Source organism: Cryptomeria japonica, chromosome 10 (assembly GCF_030272615.1).
Source record: "Cryptomeria japonica chromosome 10, Sugi_1.0, whole genome shotgun sequence".
NCBI lineage: Eukaryota > Viridiplantae > Streptophyta > Pinopsida > Cupressales > Cupressaceae > Cryptomeria > Cryptomeria japonica.
Genome location: NC_081414.1, coordinates 206,012,984 through 206,033,376, shown reverse-complemented (window position 1 = coordinate 206,033,376; position 20,393 = coordinate 206,012,984). Strand labels below are relative to the sequence as shown.

At 32.3% G+C, this 20,393-nt stretch overlaps 1 long non-coding RNA gene across 7 annotated transcripts; it reads left to right on the top strand.

Moving 5' to 3' along the window:
- The first annotated feature begins 3,828 nt into the window (after window positions 1–3,828).
- LOC131858692 (uncharacterized) lies at window positions 3,829–9,265 on the top strand. 7 transcript variants are annotated; one of them, XR_009359031.1, is made up of 7 exons: window positions 3,829–4,106; window positions 4,513–4,686; window positions 4,795–5,017; window positions 5,226–5,540; window positions 5,730–5,943; window positions 6,057–6,551; window positions 8,925–9,265. It is a non-coding gene; the product is annotated as an uncharacterized LOC131858692 (long non-coding RNA). The 7 variants fall into 7 exon arrangements; XR_009359029.1 differs by lacking the exon at window positions 8,925–9,265 and having other exon boundaries at window positions 5,226–5,271; window positions 5,430–5,540; window positions 6,057–6,601; XR_009359032.1 differs by lacking the exon at window positions 8,925–9,265 and having other exon boundaries at window positions 4,517–4,686; window positions 6,057–6,601.
- The last annotated feature ends 11,128 nt before the right edge of the window (window positions 9,266–20,393 follow it).

Genomic DNA, 20,393 nt, shown 5'->3' with positions numbered 1-20,393 from the left:
GGTCTAGCTTGTTGAAAACCCTATCACTCACCCTCAAGCGCACAACCAGTGGTCTATTGCCTAAGCATCACTAGTGTGCCACCACCATCGTTGGTGCCATCAATTTGCCAACCATTGTTTGGCATATTGGATTATTTTTTTAAAAAATATGCATATCTTTCATCCATAGTGTCTATTTTTCAAATTCAATAGTCACCGGAAAGCTCTCTCTTGTACTACACAATGATGTAGGTTTGGTTGCAAGATAGAGTTGTTTTTTATTATTTTTTAGTGCCTAAAATCTATATGTTATCTAGTATGTGGTTTCACTCATAACTTTTGTATGTGTAAGAGGATATTTTTATTTCAAATAGGTGTTGATGGATTCTCAATTTGATGAGAAGAGAAATTTGGTTGCTTGTTTGATCACTGGTAGATTCTTTAGGTTCAAGGTGGAATTTTGGTTGCATCCAAACAAGTCAAGATCCTAAAAATTGAGAGAGTGCATGTTTTTTATGATATTTACATGATATTACAATTGATTATCAATTTGGTTCTTCCTAATTTACAAGTTTATAGGTGTTTTTTGAGTTTGTTTTTTGATGGAGAAAGGCACACAAGTTGACTTTGATTTCAAGACATGATTGGAGAATTTGAGTCTCATATGGGTGATAGTTGAGTGCAAGTAGATTGTTGGTGTTAATTATGGTTTCATGGATATGTAGGTATATTTGTGTATTAACATGACATAATTAGGTTTGTTATTGTTTCATGGTGGTTTGATTCAATTTTAGGAGGTTGTTCTTATCTCCTTTATGCTTAGTTGGTTCCTAAACTATGGTACTTGGTTGTGGAATCTTTTGATAATCTAATCTATTGTTGATCAGTTGTTTGAGTCTTAATAAATACAAGTTTTCCTCTTGGCTATCTTATTTTACAAGTTATTGAAGTGATGTTGATTTTTCATGTTTTATTGGTTTTGGATCTTTGAGTTATATAGTTGATAGATAAGCTACCCATTTTCTTGCAATGAGATAACTAATGTGTGAAATATATATATCCATAAGTCCTTTTAGTATTGACACAAAATTAGATAGTTGGCCTTGTTTGTGGTCATTTGTACATTGGTATGTGTGCATTGAGATGAGAGGACAAATGTTGTTTAGAGTGCGTAGAGAGTTGTTCCAGGGCTTATAGCATGTGTTTTAGATCACTATTTCATGATAGTTTGGCTACTTTCAATGTGAGCTATTGATGGTTTGGAGATATTGGATTTGTTTTGAATGGTTTGATGGTGTTTGCATCTTCCTAGTTTAGAGATCATTGTTCAAATTTACCCTTTGGGAGCTCATTTTGTTGATTTATTCAATTGTGTTGGGTCCATGGAGGATCTTTAATTAGGAGATAGTTATCATGATTCGTAAAGAGATTGGTTACATGGTTTAGTGGGATCTTTGGCAATGATATGGATCCATCAATTGATAATTAATGTCGGTTGGACATGTTGACATCTTATTTTTCTATGGAGGAATTTTATTCTTTGGTTGAGGTGTCATGACTTGTTATTTTGAACAAGTGTTTCTTGGTTTAGATGATGGTTTGATATTATGTTATGACGTAGTCTTGATCATATGTTAGAGTGTCGGAATGATATAGTTTCTCTTGATATCATGACATGTTCATTTGATAATATGATCTTTTTAGGATATGTTAGGTCATGATGTCATAGCGTGTTTCAAATTCTTGAGATTGGAGCTTTGACATTGATCTTCATGGTTCTCTTGGTATTGGTGCATTGCTCATTTACTTGGTTTGTTTATGATTGTGTTTCTTGCATTTGGATCTTTGCATGGATTGATTGGTTATAGGTGATCATGGATACTTAAAGAAATAGGTGAGGCTAGGAGTTATCTTATGATTAGAGACATGTGTTGAGATGATTACTCTTTGATAAGGTTTTAGTAGAAAGTTTGCCTACGCCTTGGTTGGATGTGAATTCAACAAAGACCAATAATTTTTGGGCTCATGCATCTCCAACCAAGAGGATATTGATCTACAAAAGCTCAAAAATCCTAAGGATGATGATTCTCATCCTCATTAATTTAATAAATGATTGCATTTTAATTCGTTAAAGCAAACTGAATCAAACTTATCTTCCATTGAAATATGAAACAATAATAATAGCCTACTCTTTGACCATTCCTTCCAAGACAATTTAAAATTGAAAAAAATAAATCCACACACCCTTTGAGGTATCACCTTGACCTCATGCTTAGTCTATTTAAAAAAATGTCATGTTTTTTTGTATTAGGACAACCTTGGCTTTGTTAAATTTGCTACCTCTTAGATTATTATTCTAGATGCATTTGAGACTTCATAATAGTCACATGAATATTATTTCCCAAAAAAAATGTCCCTCTTTCAAATTAGTAAATCAACCCTTCCACCAACATGTTGGCACTAACTTCACACTATTATATTTATATTTGGGCTCTCAAGTATTTATTTTATAGTGACAATTATAGTTTTTAATCCCAAAATGCAAATTTGGCTACACAAAATATTTTTTTAATACCCCACACATAGAAATTATAATCCACATAATGGTGAGGCAAGTTGAATAAACATCAACCATCTTTAGTCAAAATTTTAGGCCATTCAAACATGATTTGAACCTATTGTGGCAATCTCATCTAAGTCTCAATTTAGCAAATTAAAGGTACCAATTGTAGAGAAAAATAAGCTCACTAATCTTGCACTATAAGTAATGCACATACAATCCAAAAAAATAGAATAATAAAAAGTAAAAATAATAGACAATATTTTCACCTAGGAAACCCCTTTAAATAAAAATCCAACATGATAAAAAAAAATCACTATTCCAAAAACCTTACCATTCTCTAATACAATAATGAACCTATGTTTCTTCAAACTTAAACATATATAGATATAAATAGGTATGTTAATAACAATTTTACACATTACATGTAATCATTCAAAAGACTAACATGACTGTCTTAACATATGAAAAAAATTAGAAAATTGACTTCATAATTTTCCAAACAACTAGTGAGGTTGATCCCCTCTAGACTATTAGGCATTGTTTATCAGAAAAATCCATCGAAATCTCAATTGAGCAAATTAAAGGTTCCAAATCCATTTTTTCAGAGAAAAAATTGTTTAATACTATTTTTATTTAATACACATGACATTTCTATGTTAAAGAGTATTATAATTTAATATAATTTCATTTAAAGTAAGATAATATGTTGAATGGTTTTGTAATAGACCTATTTTTTAATAATGGAAACTGACTTCATCCTTGTGAAATATAATCTTTAAAGTATAATGTACCATTTAATAAAAAAGAGTTACATTAGAATACAATTATTGCCAAGAACTAGTAGAATCATTTTGAACCTTATTTTCTTACTTCTTGTATACATAAAATATAAGATAAAAAATCAATATGACAAAAATATAATTTCATTTATAGTGTCATAAATGTTCAAGGATGTTATGTTCCCACAAACTAGAATAATGACATGAATAATTAAATTATTGACTGTTTCCCAATGAAAATTAGCATCATGCATGTGCCAACACTAATACATAGATTAAATTAAGCAATACATGGTATAGCAAAATATGAATGCAAAAAAAAAATAGGCATAAATAAAACATAAGGGGAAAAAAAATAAAAAAAAATAGGCATAAATAAAACACAAGTGGAAAAAAAAATGCATAGTGGCTAGGTTACCTACGTTAGAAAGAGAATCTAAACACTATTCTTGTATGACGTTTAAAATAATTTGCCGATAGGCAATTCCTTGTAGGGTTTGACCCCCACCAAAATTGTCTCACGCCGTGAAAACGCGGATTTCCCATTGCCGACGTTTTCTTCCTGACAGGCTTTATGCGACAGCTCATGCAACGCGTGTTTGGGGTTTACAGTCCGCCTATGGTGTAGATTGGTGTGGCTTCCTGCATGCGGGATGCATCTTCATCCCGAGTCATATTGCTGGCAACGACTACTTAATCATGTCTCGCCATAGTTAAAATTATTGCTTTCCGTTGGTTAATATCCAAAAGCGATGCAACAAAGCGAGGGGCAAGGAATGAGCCTGGTAACTGCCATGTTTTAGATTTGGACTTTTACTGCAATTTCTTTTCTTCTATCAGCTAAAGTTGTGACTTTTAGGGTTTTGCAGGTCAAATTTTAACCATATAGATTTAGAATTTGCATGATGATGTTTTAGGTTTTTTAACCCTGTATTTAGGAGCATGGATCCTCCAGCACCACCTAGTAGCTCCTTCAATGGTGAATTTATATTGTTGAATCCTCTTGAATTCGTGCACTCAATGGTGTTAAATATAAGTAGAATTTAAATGAGCTTTGTACAATTTTTTTACAGAAGTTTACTAGGATTATCTTAAAGATTATGAACCTCAGAAAGAACGAACCAATTCCCTCCAAACTCTCAGTAGCAAACTAATATTCCTTGTCCCCTTGTTCCAATGCGGCCCCTAAAGAAAGTTCGGTTGGAAGCGAAAGTCGAAGCGGTTCAGTGGAAGCATCCATCGAGTAAACCGGTCATTCTTTCTTTATTGAAGGGGAGACGATTCAATGGAAAGTCATATTACTTACCTACTTTGTCTGTCAGTATTTTGCCTGATTGTAAGCATGTTATCTTCAACACTCCAAAGGTTAGTCTTGCTTTCACTTATCATTGGAGTTAGGTATAGTTCACAGTGTGATCAAACTTGCACGATCATATAAAACTGTATAAATATGTCTTTGTTTATGAACTACAGATAAGTACACAGACTTCTTCAATGGCAATGGAAAAGGTTGGCCTGGAATCACTTCTTCCTGTTGAAACTGAAACCTCAAGTAGCGATACAAAACCATCCATAAACTGGTCATGACACAAAGAACCTATTGGAATTAGGAGTGGTAAAAATTTCTCTAGCAACGACTTGCTAGAGTAGTTGTACTCAGCTAAAGATAAAAGTATTTTCTATGGTATACAAACAGGTATATGTCAGCCCTTATCTGTCATATTCACTAATAGGCTTATAGAATGTAACAAATTTGACATTAACCAATTAGTATGATCTGATTGGAAAGGTCAATTGGCTACAACTTAACTTCATGGAGAATCTTTTGTTAGGAAATATTGATTTTGCTTATGTTTTTTGGAATTTAACTTTGTTGTAAAATCTTATGGTTTATGTGCTTCAAGGTGTACAAATGAAATAGATCTACTTAGTGTGACATTTGGATGGCAGGTTAGCTAAAGCCTAAAACATATAATGCTCTAAAAAAAGTATAAATATATGTTAATATTCTTCTTGCTTATAATATCTACTCCAAAAACTCTGGGATCTTGATGCATATGATATGTTTAAGGCACTAATGCTCTTTAACGTCAACTTTGATTAAACAGAATTATGGACCATTTTTTGATACATGGGAAGCATGAATCAATGATCCTATAATGTTGCTAGGTTTTAAAAAAGGCAGAAAAGATTTGACCTTCCAGAAGTGGAATTATCAGGTAGTTTTCATGCAACCTAGTTTTGGAGTGGTCACCTCCATTTTCTCTACCTTGCATTCACAAGATACTATGTACTACATGATCTATTCTTGTTGTGAATAGTGATAAAATATTTGTCATGGTTATACTATGGACTGAAAACATCTTAAATATTTGTTTTCACTTCTATATTTTGTTTCCTCCATACAGATTGGTTTAAGGATGAACACCAACATCTATATTCAAAAACAGGGGCAAACATTGTTCAATGGAATTCAGGAACATACCCTCCCAGTAATACTGCCCTGATATGGTACAGGGTAAGAAGTTTGATTATGTTTTTGTTGGCAAAATAGGGGCAAACGTTGTTCAATGGAATTCAGGAACATACCCTCCCAATAATACTGCCCTGATATGGTACAGGGTAAGAAGTTTGATTATGTTTCAGTTGGCAATATCGATGATTCTAATTCTGTTTTTCCTTTGCCAAAAGCTGTCATGTATTGTACTGAATATATAGTTCATTGGATCTTGTAGACTGAGTTCAATGCACCAAAAGGAAACAATGCAGTGGCTTTGGACCTGACCACCATGAGTAAAGGCCAAGCATGGGTAAATGGCCATCATATTGGGCGCTATTTTCCTTCATTCAATGCTCCTACAGATGGGTGCTCCGATACATGTGATTATAGAGGAACCTATTATCCAACCAATTGCGTCACTGGTTGTGGAAAATCATCTCAAGAATGGTAATAGGATTTACATGAATTAAGAAGATGCCTTGGCACCTTGCCATTCATTTGGTACCAAAAACCAGTTAAAAACATTTGTTTTACAGCTATTTCATAGTTTATGAGGCAATTTTGATTTATTTATCAAGTGCCATGTCCCTCACTCCTGGTTTCACCCCACAAACAATGTATTAGTATTACTTAAGGAAATTGTTGGCGACCCATCTAGAGGTCATAGAGCAACAACAGCAGAAGAAGAGCCCTGAACTTGATGCTGTCAGCTGTTCTTCTCTCATCAGTGGTAAAAACTACACCCAACTTTTGATGAAATTAGATTTCCACAGTTTATGATTTTTGATTGCTATTGTTTTTAGATTAGACTATGCTGGATAAGCAAAATAGTGTTAATTTCCCCTAAATTTTATTATAGCATAGCGAAACAATCTTTCTGCTATTTATAAGTGTACGGCGTGTGTCGTCATGCCCCTATTTTCGGTTTCCAGCATTTCAGCTATCCATTTATTTTTTTGTATGCTTTTATTATCATCCTCAATTATTTGCAAACTTTTTCTTTTCTGCAATGGGTGAAATATTGTGATTTATTTTAATGAAATTGGATTTCCACAATTTATTATTTTGATTGCTATTGTTTTTAGATTAGATTGTGCTGGATAAGCAAAATAGTGTTAATTTTCCCTAAATTTTATTATAGTGTAGCGAAACAATCTTTTTGCGATTTATAAGTGTACAGTGTGTGTCGTTCAATTATTTGCAAACTTTTTCTTTTTTGCAATGGGTGAATTTAAATGCATTTTTCTGTTATAAAAAAAAATTGTTTTCTGTTGTTGACAACACATTTACCTTGTGGAATATATATGCTATAAAAAGCTTGGCTTCTGAAAGATTTTCGATTTTCATAGTTATACATAATATCATCTATCTGGATGCTATTTTGTAATGTTGTTAATTCTGACATTCTGAGTCTTCTTCGATAACCCTCTTCAGGAAAACTACAACCAACTTGTCATGACACCTTAAATCCCTAATTAATAAGGGTTTTTCATTGTTTTTTAGCACAATCTGGAGTGCTAGCCATTGGGATGTGGTTCACTATCAAAGATTTGCCATATTTCATTAGGTTGCAAAGGCAAATCGTATGTAGACGACCTTGAATTGATGTATGTTTCTAATACACGTTAAGGACGTTAAGATGGAATGGTTAAGAGATGTGCTATCTTTTTTCTCATTGTAAAATAGAGTCTACAAGTTGTTGTAGATATGGCGTCTCCTCGGCCAACTATTCTTTCTTGTATGATTACATTGAGTGGAAGTTGTTAAGAAATTCGTATGTTGATTATAGTTGGTCCATTCTTTATGTGGGATATTGGACCCGAGGAAGTTCCAATTTGTATAGTAATTATCTTATGGACTAACCTATGTTGGACAAAACATAGGTCTTGAACTCATATTAATATTTGAAATTTAATAAAAATGAGCAGAAAAAATATATTTGAATATAGAACTTTACAAATTATTGAGCATATCAAAGGACAAAGGGAAAGAAATCTACAATTTGAAAATTTAATTTTCTGAAGAGAAAGAACCTCAAGAAACTCTGCCACACAGATCAACTCCAACATAACACTTTGTTCTTGCAATCATACTCAAGACTATAAACAACAACAAGATAACATGCAGAAATTAAATGCGAAAGAAAACGTGTTCAACTTACACCAGCCAGTTGGCAGATCAACTTGAACATAACACTTTGTTCTTACAATCATACTCGAGACTATAAACAACAACAAGATAACATGCAAAAATTAAATGTGGAAGAAAACGTGTTCAACTTACACCAGCCAGGGGATAAACCATTGTTTCCTTTATTTATGATAAAAAAAAGATTCAACACTGAATGCACAGTATAGCACACCTCACACCTTAGAAAGCCCCCCAAAAAGACCAATAGCTGCCACAACAGGCTATTACAAACCAAAATTCAACACTATTAGAAGATAGGAAACAATAGCTTATAAAATCTACATCCTTTTGGAGTTCAACGTATGCCTCGATAAAACATGTGGATTTCAAGATGGTTTAGAAAAACAACAACAATAACATTGCTCAAATATGGGTTGATTAGATTGTGTATTTCAATGGCCAAGCCATACATAGTGATCTAGGCCAGTCCAAATGCAAGGAACAATTATCTAATCCAATCAATTCACCTTTGGCAGTATCATCACAGCCTGTACTAACATAGGAGTTCTAGAGGATGGTATGGACATTCGATACCATGTATGCAATATGTATAAGCATAATTATGTAGAAAAAATTAATGTGAAAGATACGTTACTAAAAGTATGAGTATATGAAATAGGATTAGGAAGAGGACAATACTCACAAGTCTACCAATTGAATCAAATTTGAAAATGTTGAAGGAATTGGACCTTCTAAAGAAGTAGCTTCAAGTCTCCTATAATGAATAAAGGCATTTAACTTCTCTTTGATAATAGGTAATTGTAAATTTACATATTCTAGTAAAGGTGCCATGGATTTAATTAATACAAACACAGTTTGCAATACATAGGAGGAAGATTCTCACAAAACTGTAAGTTTTTTCCAACTTCCAATGAAATCTGATATTTTACCACTAAAATTGTTACATTTGCAGGGTCATGTGGGTTTCAAGGAGCAATTTTCTTAGCTTGTGCATTTATTCTTCACACGACAAACAAGGTCTTGGGGTTATGAATTCTTGAAAGTCTCTATAGATTGCAGGTGCTAGTTGGCGGTAGAATTCAAGTTTTGTTTGCATGTTGCTCTGAAGTGGCAATAACCGAAGAGTTTTGGAAGAAATACATTTATGCTTTTAACAATGGTTAGTTGTGAAGTAATTTTTTGTCTGTAATGATCCCACTCATTACACGTTTCGAGAAACAAATTTTGTAGATATAAATGACAGAATTTGTCTTTCAGAATATTACAACATGCTTAGCATAAAAAATTGTATTGTCTTGTGATCTATGTCCTTGTATAATTATCAAATTATGTTGTTTATAAATTGTTCTTGAATCTTTATATATTTCAATTACACATATTTGTAATAGATAAGATTCTTACCGACTTAATTTTAGTCAGTTTAACAGCTGATTCTGGGCATTAGATAAGATTCTTACCAACTTAATTTTAGTCAGTTTAACGGCTGATTCTGGGCATTTATCGTTTGCATGATGACATAGCTACAAATTAAACCATCAGGTTTTAAGTTTTAATTATTAGCCACTTTTATGAATATTCATACTATAATTTTTGATCTCAGAAGAGATCTAAGTGCTATCGGCAGTACAAATTGGACCTTTTCTAGGTCCAACCGCTAGTAATAAGTTACATTATGAAGGATGGGTTTTCATGTGATGTGACTTTTTATGAAAGATTTAATTGTGAGATTTTGCCAAGATCTAGAGGCAATGGAAAGCACAAATAAGAGAGAACAAAATAGATGATAGGAATAAACTGTATTCTATCAAGATGAAAATACTGATCAATTGAATCATCAAGCAATACATACAATGAAAATGAGCCTGCTTATATAAGCAAGGCTATATAGATATGTGAGCACACAAACATGACATGTGGCTCAATAAGAAACAAGGGTAGGTAGGAAATAGGTGTGGGTAGGTAGGAGAAACGATATAATATTCCACATGAGATGGATCACCCACTGAATGTGGAGTGTAACAACAAGATCAACACCATAAAAGGTGGAAATTCTCCTACACACACTATCCCAATGTGGCACAAACACCCAAGTGTCTCATACCCAAACTACTATGTAATGCATTTCCTAAGTAAACTTAAGTAAGGTGTAATAATATCCAAGATGAATAATTATTTACACCAACACCCCCCCTTAAGTGCAACTTAGGGGAATGCACTTAAGTCTACAATGCAACTAAACAATGCAAGATGGGTCCTGGCTACGAGGCCATGTTAGGTACCCATGTACAAATGCAAATGCAATCTCCCATAAAGCGGGGAAAGAGAGAAAAACCCAATGGAAAAAAACCCTCCCCCAAAAGAGAGATGAAAACTAGATACAAATAACTCTCATAGAAGTATGTCAAGGACAAAACCTCATGTGAGGAAAAAGTCCCCCCATATGAGAGAAGAAGAAGAGAGACTAGGAAGCCCCCCCTCAATGTGGAATCTGCACCAATAATAGAAGCTTGAAGATGAATGAAGAAACTGCTCCACAAACGTCGAACTACATTCCTCCCTTTAGGAAGAAACAAAACCAAAGGTGTATCCAATAAGTCTCCCCAACCATGAAGGGAAGATGAAGCAAAAATACTCATGATGAAAGGAATCTCTGAAAATTGCTCAAGTGTCCCCATGTCAATGCTGAAAGGTACCCCCTCCAAAGGTAGTAAAGTGTGCCACACTGCTGAAAAAGGCACTCCAAGATCTAGTGGAGATGAATGTAGAACAATGTCCAAAGACTCATATGTCTCCTCAAAATATAAAGAGACCTCCTCCAAGTGTTGTACAAAAGTATCGACAATAATGTCAACCTCTAAAGATTGATCATGTAGAGAATGCACAAGAGGGTCGGAGTGATCCCTCGCAACAATCAAAGAAGGATCATCTTCATCAAAGAGAAGATGAATTTCATCAATGGTGTCTCCAAAATCTACAATGTAGGAGTCCACAAACAAACCTGCAATGTCTGTCAAGTAGGCATCCCAATCAACTGAAGCTAGAAGACATGAAATATCCTGCTACACTGAATCATAAGAAGGCAAAACTATCGCACTAGCTGCATCATCAAGTGCAATAGGTGGTGTGATATCAAGAGAAGGAGATGAAATGCAAGGCTCAAGAACGAGGTCACATGTGAGAATCCCCAAGTTCAAATGCCCAAAGTTCTCCTCAAAATTTAAATCATCAACATAGGAAGAACCAACCTTATCAATAGGACCAAAATCTGAAAAAGAGTACAACCGAGATGCATGATCAACCACCCCAATCGCAATGATAGCTCCACTCTCCAAGTCTCTAATGATAACTAAATTAGGTGTGAACTCCACAGTTTTCCTAGTTGCCCCATGTGTGATTTGATAGATGGAAAGAAGATTATTTGTCAAGTGGGGTACACACAACACATCATTGAAGGAGTTATCCCCAATGGCAATAGATCCTTTCCCAGTCACATCCATGTATGTATGATTGCCCATCAAAATCTGCGGCATGTGGCAAGGCTCAAATGTAGAAAACATAGACTGCGAAGATGCCATATGATGAGAAGCCCCTGAATCTAGAAGCCATCTCCCTGAATCATGACTTGTAGTAGCACAACGAGCTTGTCCCTTTCTTTTATCTGTCCCAAAAGAGTGATCCTTTCCTTTATCCTTGGAAGAAGAAGCCGACATAGACAGTCTAAAAGGTAGGTTGATTCTATTCTTCTCAAGAAGATTCTTCAACTCATCAATATCCTTCTTATAACAATGATGTTCATCATGTCCTGACTTCTTGTAATATCCACAAAAAAGATTGTCCTTATATGATTTCCTCTTAGGTGAGAATGGTGTATCACCTTGTTGTGGAGAGGAATATTGTGCTCCATCTTGTTGTGGTTTAGACTTAGGTTGCTTTTGATTCTTGTCTTTTCCTTGATTACTTTGATTCCCTTTATTAGCCACCAAGACTTGTGACTTTGAAGATTTGAGAATCCCCATCATGGTCAACTTAGATTGCTCAAGTATCAACATCTCAGTGAATGAATCAAATGAGGGAGAATTGTATGAGGAACCTTGAGCTAACCTATGGGTGTGAAAGCTAGATACAAATGTTGCATACTCTGAAGGAAGCTTGTCCAACAAGTTATAAACCAATTGAGCATCCTTTCTATCAATTCCACAATCTTTTAGCTTTGCTCTTAACTCAGTTGCTTTTGTGACATAATCTTGGATTGTATCAAAATCCTTGGGATCCAAAGTTGTGAGTTCACTATCAAGCTTGTAGCCCTTAATCTCATCAACTTGACCATACAATTTCTGAAAAATATCCCAAGCCTCTTTAATTGTTGTACACTTATCAATGTGAAAAATGAGGTCATCTAATACTTACTTTCTAAGAGTTCCAAGTGCCATAACATTCTTAGTAAGCCATTCAATTTGAGCATTAGGATCAGGTGGTGCTGTAATAGTTTCATTTACATAATGAATGAGTCCTTTTTCCATTAGTTTACTCCATGCTTTAATCTTCCATGATGCATAATTATGAGGAGTTAAAAGTGGAAATTTAGGAGAACCCATAGCACCAAAATGAAAAAACACAAGATAGAGAGAGACACTATCACACAAGACACCCCCCCCAAAATACTCCATCAAGAAATCCCCCCAAAATGGTGATTTTGGCACTTTATACTTATTGCGTATACAATGGGCCACTTGCAAAATAAGGCAAAATGGACTTCTGATTTCAATTTACAACTTCTCAAAATGAGATCTAAGAGACTTCAACAAATACTGCTAGTGATCTAAACTGAGATCCAAGTACAATGCAAGTACCAAATATGCCAAAAATGGCCAAATACTGAAAGTACAATTTCTACTTAAAATCACTACAAACAGATGGCAAATTATGAAAGTAGATGAAAAATTATGCACTTTCAAAAAAAACGGCACCTAAAAAGGAGTCCATATGAGCCCAAACAAAGCCTCCAAAGTTGTAAAAATCAGGATTTCGCGATTTCCGAAAAACCTGTATCCGAAAATTAGAAGAACCCTACACCACTGTACAGATCACAAAATTCTACCCCAAAACAAAAAAAAATTGCTCGAAAAAACGAGTCCAGATGAGTGAGATATCGCTATTTGAAAAATGCCTGCAAAATTATAATTTCTAGAAAATTTTCGCCGCGATGTCAAACTTCAAATGCTTCTAGATTTGGCCTCCGAAGTCTGATTTGGATGAAATAAAAGGAAAAACTAACTTTCTTGGTCCTCCTCAATCCAATGGTAACCTCAGATTTGACCCATCAAGATCCAATAATAACCTGCAATAGAAAACTCCAAAATATACGACCCCAAATAGCATCAAATTTCTCTCAATTAGCAAACCAATGACACTCTAATGGCTCTGATACCATGTGAGATTTTGCCAAGATCTAGAGGCAATCAAAAGCACAAATAAGAGAGAACAAAATAGATGATAGGAATAAACTGTATTCTATCAAGATGAAAATACTGATCAACTGAATCATCAAGCGATACATACAATGAAAATGAACCTGCTTATATAGGCAAGCCTATATAGATATGTGAGCACACAAACATGACATGTGGCTCAATAAGAAACAAGGGTAGGTAGGAAATAGGTGTGGGTAGGTAGGAGAAACAATATAATATTCCACATGAGGTGGGTCACCCATTGAATGTGGAGTGTAACAACAAGATTAACACCATAAAAGGTGGAAATTCTCCTACACACACTATCCCAATGTGGCACAAACACCCAAGTGTCTCATACCCAAACTACTATGTAATGCATTTCCTAAGTAAACTTAAGTAAGGTGTAATAATATCCAAGATGAATAATTATTTACACCAACATTAATATTCTTAATGTTGTCGATGCAGAAAATAATGGTGGTTGTAAAATTATATGTGTATAATATAAATTTTATATTTCTAAATATGATATATTATGATTATAATTATTTAAAATATTTTAAAAACATGTCTTTTAATTTGTTTGTTTATATAACATTTATGAATTACAATATATACGACGTCATTAGAGAAACTTGCATCAAAAAAATGTGCATAATATTGAAGATATCATTAGGTCAAAATCCATAAAACTTACAACATTATATCTTTGAATCAAATTCAATAATGCAAAGAGCTACTACGATAATGAAAAAAAAAAGTAAAATTGCTTGCAAGTAACACTTATATCAACATTTAGGGATAAAAAATCTTCAAGTGAAGATCTATAAATATAAATGTAATAATCTGGACCATGCTTGATTTAAAAATTGTTGGCAATATCATTGCAAAAAGTTGTCGTTGAACCAAAGTATCCTAGTCAACTACACAATATTTGACATACAAAGACCATAGTAAAATATTATTTTCCAACATAAAATTTTAGTCTTCCCTTACTCAATATGTAAATCCAAATGTCAAACATTAAAACTAGGATTTTGTTGAGTATTAACCTCATGCATATCAACATCAATGAATGGATTTATCTATTATGTCTTTAATATACTAAACAAGTTTCTTGTTGAAATTATGCCTATGATTTCCTACTTACAAAAAGATAGTTGCAATGCAAAAATAAATAAATACAAACAATGTTTATTAAGAAACCAACAAGTAAAAAAAAATTCCCAAAAAAGCATACCAATGATGAGCTACAAGTAAGAATCCATTTAGTATAATAACCTTTATATTAAATCCCTAATAGAAACTCCATATGTTAAAATATTGCCATTGATAACTAGTGAATAAGCTTATAAACTTTGAAATTTCATCCTTTAGACTTGTTAACTAAGTGAAACACTAATAGAATTAGTTCCGATAGGTTATATACATTGTACCTTTAAAGTATTAGATCAAGTATTTATATGGACCAAATGTTAAGGGTTTGAAAGCCAACTCTTCATTTGACTCAAGCTACCATAATGTTATTTATTTGATTTTAATAGATTTTTCAATTAAGATTCAACCCATATTTCTAATGATTATGAATTTTAGTTTCAATGTCAATAAATGAATATTTGGCTATTTCTGATAAAAAATTATTTGAATATAAATATCATCTATTGTTGTGAAAGGGGTTTAAATGATGTCTCCAATATGAAATATATGATAATGATAATCTAAATATTTGGTAATGATAATTTAAATGTTATAAGTACCTAGTGGTATAACATTAAAACTATGGGCAAGGACCCATTACTAGGAAGGATAGAACTTACTATAGTACCTCTAAATGTATTTGAAATTTTTCAATTGAAAAATAATAATATAAGATGCAATTATGAAATATTATATGAAATAAAGGCTTCATATGAATGAGGTAACACAATAAAGTGCAATAAGGTGTAAAAGGAGGCATGACAAGTATCTTCATATAGAAAAATTTATTGATAATAGCACAAATGTAAAAGGGCTTAAATGATGTCTTCAATGTGAAATATATGATAATGATAAATCTAAATGTAAAAATGAAAAAATATAATGTTCCTATTATGAATAAAAAAATACCTATTTAAACTTATAGTCACATTCAAATAAACTAGCCTTAAATGGAATAATAGATACATGTGTTAGAGCATAATGAAAATCATTTTGGTAGATGGGAATGGAAATATTAAAAAGTGATATATAATAATGTGATAACCAATAGATAAAAAACCCTAGATAGACATGATAGTTGAAACAAAAGGGAATGAAAAGATACTAATTAAGTGGAAACTCTACCATCTATTTAACAATCAATACTAATATTGTTTGAAGTGTATAATGTTAATTCAGTCTTTCACTAGTTTTCCTTTTAATATGGTAAGGTGAAATACATACATGGCATGCTAGGAATTAATAATGAATGGGTCAATCAAATTAGGTCAAAAATTTCCTCTTTTTAACTCTTTTCTATCATATTGATATGAAGGACAAAAATCTCCAATCTAAAGGTCAAATTGAATGGAGTAGATATGCAATGCAATTTATTTTTTTAATAAAATAAGATTCTAGGAGGCTTTAAACATAACTAACATGGATTTAAATATTTCATCTTGAGAGAGAATCACTCTCTCATATTTGAGGAAATAGCTCTCATAATACCTTTTAAACAAGTATTTATAGATTGATCGATATTGTTACAATTTTTTTTTGTACAAGTAGTTATAGGAAGTGTAGTTGACCTTAGAAAAATAGTGCTTTGATATTCACATATTAATCTATTCAAGAATTGATACTCCACCAAAATTATTTGGATCGTCCATGCAAGGAGACCCATTTAATTTCAACATCCTTGAATTTTATTTATTGTCATTCTTCCCTTACAAAAGTTAAAATTCTAAAATTTGTTTTAGATATTGATAAAAAAAATGAGTGGAGCTTGTGGAGTACATCTTCAACTTTTGATACCGCATAAAACTTTCTCATAATTTTAAATGATAAATTAATCATGTGAGTTGTATAGTGAATGAAAATATATATGGTGAAAAAGATGTTTGTAGCTTCATAGAAGGATTCTTTATACAATCATGCATATTAAAGCTCCATTGACCCCCACATACCAACTTTTTGTCAATTGTGCAGTCATCCATACCTCCAACTTTTTTCAAAAAAAACCAAAAAAAAACCTAGTTATGTGATTTTTCATCCTCATTCATGTTATGAACAAAGAGGGGATACAATTGATGGATATGGTTTTCTATAGTATATACATTCATTATTCAAGAAATATTGCCTACTATTGTAACTTCATCTAAAATTAATGCAATAAATTTTTTATTTTTTTTTCTATATATACCTTATTTTTAAATTTAGGAAAACAACTTTCCCATTTCCATCCACTATTTATTGACCAATGTGTTTTTAGGAAAGATAGGAATTCCTAAAAAAAACTAGTATATTTTAGGCCATTTATCATAGGATGTCTTCTAGTACAATATGAAACAAAACAATCAACTAAATATTTTTTTCCATTTGTGTTGCTCTCATCAGCTTTCCAAATTGAGATTGAATTGTGCATTCACATGCAATGAGATTTACCTATTTTTGAATATATTCATAGTATTTTAGGGTATACTTAAATGCATTCTTCCTTCATTTACCATTTTATCACCAATTTTTCATCTTCATCCTTGATTTATTTTTCATAAATTTTACAAACAATTTATTCTTTGATGTCAACTACAATTTATTCTCCTTTCATATTTCTAAATGCAAATCTTACACCTACATTCTATGAGAGTATCTTTATTTTCATTATTCACAAGTTCAATGATTTGATACTTTGACATCAAATCAATCTAAAAATTCCTTGATATATCCCACTCACACCCTTTTTTTTTTATTCGTTTATTTTCCCCTTTCATGTAGGATTTTCATTTTCCTATCACTTTTTAAATTAGGTTGGTTAATCATTTTTTATTTACACTACCATGACAATCCTTTGTAGTAGCATCTTTGACATCATCATGTAACTCATTACAATGTTCCTTTGAAGTATTCCTTTTTCATCAATGGATTTGATGCAAATTATGGCGTTGTCAGTTTTATTATATTTTTGTATTTTGATGGATAACTTAAATTACTTCGCATAAACTAACTCTTGCTTGGCATCTCTCATGAATTATAAATTACGAAAGTTGTCGTCATGTTTAAGGTTACTATCAAAGACTTGACACTATCAATTTTGATATCATGTATAATAATGAAATTTAATTAAAAAAAATGAACAAGAGAAATCATTAATTCTTGTGGCATAGATATATTCCAATCATGTGTAACAATGAAACCACATAAATAAGGAGGGATCTTATATTATAGAACAATAAAGAAAGCATCCATTGCCTTTTGCTAACTTGTTAATATTGAACACTCAAATTAGGATTGTAAGTAGGAAGCAAGCATTAGGAATAAAAAAATCAAAGAGACAAGTCCAAACACATTTTAAAAGGATGTAAAGAAACAATAATCAAGTCAATCTAAATCCAAAGTGGAATAAAATGTGAAAATAATACTTTAGAGTTATAATTATATTTATATGAATTTAAATATGACAAACTTACCAAATTATAAATATGACAACAATAATGTAAATGTTCTAAGAAATCAAGACCATGATCCACAACATATCAGGTGATTTTTGAAAGTGATGATAGCCCAAACCATAGCATGGAGAACTTGTTATTGGCAAATTGGTTCTCATATAAGGTGGAATCCTAGTGGTATTGGAAATATGTTAATTAAAATATTCTTTAAAAAATTTAAGCAATTTATCATTACAAACACATAGTTTACTATAGTGAAAATATAATGAAATATACACTTCATAAATACAAAAGAAGCAATTGAACATCCATTGTATTGATAAATCACAAATTCCTAGTGATTTACGCCTTCATCTATTTTATTATATTCACCACAATTGAATTGCCTAATGCAAACTATCCATCACTAAAAAATGTTGATGAATGTAAGGGTATGTAGGGTGGGTGAGAGATGGGGCATGTCAAAAAGAACGTCAATCTCTAAAATGAGGATGCATCAATGAAACACATGAATAAAAGGGAGATTAAATTTTAAATAAGATGTGAAATGAGAAAAATGTTGATTAAAGAATTTCAATAATGATGAGAAATCTTAGGGGAGGTCATGCAAAAGTAGATAATTCATCAAAACATAAAGGAAAACAAAATTTCCTTAAATGTAGTCTAGGCTAATCCAATAAGATCTACAGAAGTAAATATAATTAACCTAGACTAATAATATCAATTAGTACTAATGGATTTGATAATTTGCACCAATTGTATTAAGAAAGTAAATGCAAAGGAGAAGACTATGAGAGAAGAATTATTATCCTTGCTAAATATAATGTAATTTGACTAATGTATGATTAGAAAATGACACTTTTCTATTAGCGAGATGTCTTTGGACCTACTCTAAATTTGTGCTCTATTAGGGATCAAGTTTACAAGTCTAGGTAAAATTTATAATTATAAATTCATCTTTTGAGTTTGAACTTGGTCCTATGCAATTTATAAAACTCTTTTTTTATGAATTACCTAAAATTGTCTTCATCTATATTACTCTTTTTTATATTTGAGGGTTGACAATAGTTAGAAAAATCTTGGTAGGACTATTGTGACGCTATGAGACACATTCTCCTAGGTCAACCCAAATACAACTAATTGAAATCAACACTTCAAACATGCATATGCTCCTAGAACACTGATGTAAATCTAGAATCCTCTTAGTTCACCAATTGAATTGTTATAATATGAATGATTCCTTGACTCTTTGATGTGTAAATTGAACGCATTGAATGTCTTTAAATATCAATACACAGTATCAAAATTTGTGTCTTATGTACTTCATTACTTAGGGGTGAGAGACTAAAGTCAATGCGAGGAGACTAGTAGCAGGGCACGTCTATTTTGGTTCCAAAACGACAGTACGGATTGACTAACACACATGTTAGTCATGCGTTTTACACCGTCGATTTTGCAATAAACGGCTGCGGTTGACTAACACGTCGCTATCACGTTGTACGAAAGGTCTGTTTTGGAGCCAGAATAGCTTCGACCCTAGTAGCAAAAACTTGAGTTTGAATATATACATACAAGAGTCAAATATGTGACAATAAGATCAAATCTCGTGATTATAAAAATGACCTAAAATATTCAAATACTCACATCAATGTAGATAACCTTTCCAATAAAGTAAAAATATAGAAAAAAAAAAATAGATACAAGGCTTTGAAGAATGCGTCATTCTATTCAAAATTTAAGTACATAATTTTCAAATTAACTCTGAAAAAAATGTCATTTAAAAAAGTTCTTGCTTGACAAGAAAATAAGTTTTTTCCTCCATAGGTAGGTAGTAGGTAAATATCGGAATGTGTAAAGTTGTTTACGCGCTTAGTTTGACGCGTTGTCACTTCGGGGGTTGGTGGTGGTGGACCCCACCTCACCTATGAAAGCAATATTCTATTTGCCATTAACACATCAACGTTCCAATAAAGTAGATATGCAATGCAATTATTTTTTCACCAAAAGTTGTGATGTTCGTTCTCTTCCTTTCAGAAGAGGGACAGCTTGACTTAATTGACAGTCGCCTATGACGGTAAGCTCTTTTTTCTTTTTGAGAAATGAGGTGAAATTATTGCAATAAAATCTTCTAAATAAAGTGTATGTACATCTAAAAAATGGATGCATACATCAACAATAATAATAAAATCAATAAATCATATAGACATATGTTTTATATGGAGAAACCCTTTTAAAAAATTCCCACCAAAGAAAGAGGACAAATATGTAGTTATCTTCAATGTATATAATACATTATCAACGTGCTAATATTATACACTCTAACAACACTTTGACAATATATGT